The sequence below is a fragment of the Hylobates moloch genome, unplaced genomic scaffold (genome assembly GCF_009828535.3).
Source record: "Hylobates moloch isolate HMO894 unplaced genomic scaffold, HMol_V3 SCAFFOLD_15, whole genome shotgun sequence".
In the NCBI taxonomy this organism is placed as follows: Eukaryota; Metazoa; Chordata; class Mammalia; order Primates; family Hylobatidae; genus Hylobates; species Hylobates moloch.
The window spans coordinates 93,001,347-93,005,625 of NW_026652290.1; the positions used below are offsets into that span (position 1 = coordinate 93,001,347).

Below are 4,279 nucleotides of genomic sequence, written 5' to 3' on the forward strand. Positions count from 1 at the left end.
TTGAAATAGGGACGCAAATAGATATTTGACATCAATGCTCATATCAGCATTATTTATAGTAGCCGAAGGATGGAAATAACCCAAGGGTCCATCGACAGATGAATGGATAAACAAAATGAGGTATTTTGATACAATGGAGCTGACTACTAACCACCTGGACCTGTATTACCCAAAGGCCTTCACTCCCTAACCCATTGGTCTTTTTTGTCCATTAGTTTTTGTAGGGGTTATAATAGCACTCAATCGTGGAGTCAAGGCTCACTTTGAAATGCAGCAACCATAGCTGCGTATCAATTCACAACAGTCCGTCAAAAGGCCTGTGACGCACTCTCTCTGGGGGTATTTGAGCCGATATCCCAGTAGTCAACACTAGATGGCAGTAGGAGACTGCTCAGAAAATGGAGAGCGGCGCCCACCTTGCAGTGCGCAGGCGTCGTCACTAGACATTGCGCAGGCGATGGGTGAGGCGGCCATGGCCGCCAGGTTTCCGTCGCAGTAGCCGCGTTGGTGTCAGTAGCAGTTGTCAGTTTCGGGCGTTCTGGAGAATTGGGATGCTGCAGAGTTCATGGCTGAGGCTGCTCCTTGCGTGGGACAAGAATCCTCTGCAATGGTTTGTTTTGGCTGCCCAGGAGGTGTGTCAAGTCGCTGCCGCTCCCCTCGTGGGCGTCAGGCCTCAGAGTTCCCCGCGTAAAGTGGAGCTCAGCGAGTCGTGCCTACCACCGTGCACCTGGTTTTGCAGCCTAGGCGGGTCATTTTAATGCAACCTCCTTGCGGATTGGAGCCTGTTTGCACCCCTATAGCCCGAATGAGACCCAAGTCACACAGAGGCTCAGATGTTCTCCGCCCCTGGCTATGATCCCCAAGCCAGCCACCCGAGTTTCCAGGCCGCAGGTGCTTTGAAAACGCCTGTACGTCGGTGAATGGCAGGTACTCATCTGCTTTAGCTACATCATGGTCTGCACCACTCCTGCCAGCTCGGTTGCAGTCTGGATTTGAGTCAGAAACTTTTCATGGTGGATGAGGGTTGTAAATATCCAAAGCGACTCCAGATGAAATTGCCCTCATCAAAGGAAGCTCAGATGACAGATTTCTGCATAGAAGCCAATAGCCTTCCCTCAAGAAAAGAGTCAGTTTCTAGTATTCGCAAACTCAGAACAGTGTCAATTTTAGATCACTACAATGCTGCCCATCAAGGAAGAACCCTATTGCCCCCTGGCGTCTCTCCTTGAGCCCTAAACACAGTAGATTCAGAAACTAAGTCAGCAAATGGAGGAAGATTCTTAACCGTGATAGGTTGGAAAACGTGCGTCGGAGGGCCACATCCCTTCCTCGAGTTCAGGCTACCACTTGACTGCAGGTCAGAGCTGGAAGAGACAGTGAAAATGTAAGTTTAAATCAAGATTGTCGTTTTCACTTTTATATACTTAAAGCCATTTTAAATGAGTCACGGGCAGGTATTTATTAAATAAAATGACCAAAAAATTAATGGGATTTGACCTAACTTTTATGCTGGGGCAGGGGAAGAACTAGCACTACAGAAAAAATTTAAGCTGGGAGCGGTGGCTTATGCCTGTAATTCCAGCACTTTGGGAGGCCGAGATGGGAGAATCACTTGAGGCCAGGAGTTTGAGACCATTCTCATCAACATAGCGAGTCAACGTAGGGAGATCCCATCTCTATTTATTTTTTAAAATAAAAGAATAAATTTAAAAGGAAAGAGGTGTAAAAACGACAGCTACTTAGTAATTAAATTCTGTAAGTCATGGCTTGTTCATGGGAATGATTCTATTTGAATGTTATAATAATTTTGTTTCTAATTTCAGAAAGTATTTTGGTCCTTCTGGCCAAGTCTTTGTATCTTTGTAAATCATGAGTTAAAGAAATAACTTTCCAAAAAGAGGTTGAGATCTTCTGATTCAGGACTTAAGCATTCTGAGTGTCAAGGGGGTGTGGTGTCAGTGTTGAGACGTGTGGCCCTGTCCCTGTTGGTGGTCTTGGTTTGAGACTTCTGTCAGGAAAGAGTCAGACAGTGTCGACTAGGTAAAGGAGTTCTGTGGTGTCTTTGGTTTGGTCTCTGGTAGTTTTGCTGAGCCAGAAAGGGAATTCCAGCCTTGATGTCCAGGGCTGACTCTCCGGGCAGGCTGCCCATTGGTCAGTGGGAGCAGTGCCTGCTGTGCTTTCAGGACTGTGTCCATCACTTCCTCTCCAGGTGGACACTGTAGCGCAGGCTTCCCATTGGTGGATGGGAACCTGGTCTCCCTGTGCTTTTACTGCCATGCTCATCACGCACTGGGGATCATCAGCCCACGTTTTAAACCCAGCCTACAATTGGCCAGTTATCTTGTGGGTGCTAGTGTAACTGTCTGTGTCGCCAGGCTTCCCACACAACTATCTGCATCTGGTTTGGACTGGCTAAACCAGGCCACACCAAAGGTCGGGGGAGCCTTAGATACATAACGCTGAAGAGAGAGCCTTAGATACATAACGCTTATTTCAGGTATGAGGGAGCATGTGAAGGCATCCTGATTGCATCTTTAGGAAGTGTTCATTATCGTGATTGCGTTTTTGTATGCAACATTTAAAATATTGTCTAACTTATTTTAAAATAATTTTAGACTTACAAAGAAGTTGCAAAAACAGTATGGTGAATTTGTGTTTTTCACTCAGCTTCCTCTAATGTTACATAACCTTAATAAAATTATTGAAACCAGAAAACTAATATTGACATGATACTGTTAACTGATCTGCAGACCTTATTTGAGTTTCATCAGTTGTCCCACTCGTGTCCACTTTCTGGTCTAGGATGCAATCCAGAATTCAGTGTTGCAATTCATTATTGTGTTTCCTTACTCTTCTCTATTCTGGGATAGTTCTTCCTTAAGCCTTACCTGTCTGATAAGCCTTGTCTTATCAGACAGATAGTCTTGTCTGTGTGTATGCAGCCTAGCCCTCAGCCAGGAATTTGGGGAAGACTCCACAAGGACATGTGGTGCTTACCTCTGCACAGTTCTTCTTTGATACCATACCTCAGAGACTCCGGCCTCACCAGCTGCCCTGAATGCCCTCAGTGCTGCAGAACTGCTGTCCTGTGCTCAGATCCCAGCTATCTGCATTGCAGTTGGGAAATTGTTCTTTGACAAATAACTTTTTTATCTAAGGGCTCACCCTGTAAATGTCCATCCCTTGTGGAATTGCAGTCTTGTGCTACCTGTTGTCTGGTACCTAAACACAGTAGCTTCATGTACTTTATTCTGTGTGCAGTTTTATAGTTGTTAACGTCAAGAGAGCTAGTCTAGTTTCAGTTAACACCATCGTGGCTAGAAATGGGAGAATCCTCACTTTCATTTTGAAGGCGATTTTAGCAGAGTATACACTTCTACATTGGCTGTTTCATTCTTTCACTCTTTAATGAGGAAATTCCTTATTAGTACTATTCATATCCTTGGTTAGCAGGCCAGTCATGCTTTCAGGAGTCCAGTTTTCACACCATCTTCTCTTCAGTTCAAATTACTGTTACTTTCCTTTTCTGTTTCCCCATACCTGGGTCCATGAAAATGTATTTATTATTACTACTATCATTATTAAGATGGTTAAACTCTCCTGGGTTCCTAGGTGGGAGAGAAGTTTAACTGTCTACAAGTATAAGGGGAGAACTGGAAGGCAAAAAGAGGGTAGCCTTTTGGGGCAAGGTGTTTCTCTTTAGAGAGACTGTAATCCTCTTGATCCCCACAGGGCAGAGGTAAACTTGGCTGGTTTCCTAGTTCAATGCATACTGAACCCCTGAACTTGCTTGTGTGCCACTGAAGAGAGGGAAAACACATTGAGGAGAAATGCAGAGCTGATACAGACAGGCATATTGTACACAACCAAGATAAGTGGGATCGAGCAGCCCTGTAAGAGAGAGGATAGAAGCAGGGACTTCTGGCTTCCTGAACTGTTAACTGTGTCTCCATTTTTTTTTTTTTTTTAAAGACACTCCACTCTGTCACGCGGCTGGAGCACAGTGGTGCAGTCATGGCTCGCTGCAGCCTTGATCTTCTGGGCTCAAGTCGTGTCTTCATTTTTGATAGGAGCGTTATTTTGACAAAATGTAGGACAGCTGACGAGCCTATAGATGTAACTCTCTGATGTAGTTAGTGATATGGGTAGCTCTCCATGACAAACTGCATAGGAATCTCTTTTGTCCTCTTAGTAGGTGGTAATTTTCCCCTGGGTGTGGGATGGTTAAGAAGGACTTGCACAATTACGCAACCATGGGTGACATCTCCAGAAAGAAAAC

The 4,279-nt window shown here is 45.0% G+C and overlaps 1 protein-coding gene across 2 annotated transcripts in view; it reads left to right on the forward strand.

Moving 5' to 3' along the window:
• The first annotated feature begins 491 nt into the window (after nt 1-491).
• Nucleotides 492-4,279, forward strand: part of IGFL2 (IGF like family member 2) — an 81,482-nt gene continuing 77,694 nt past the window's right edge. For both annotated transcript variants that reach the window (XM_058428632.1, XM_032179149.2), the window contains exon 1: nt 492-1,384. The gene's annotated coding sequence lies outside the window, so the exon portion shown is untranslated. The remainder of the gene's footprint in view (nt 1,385-4,279) is intronic.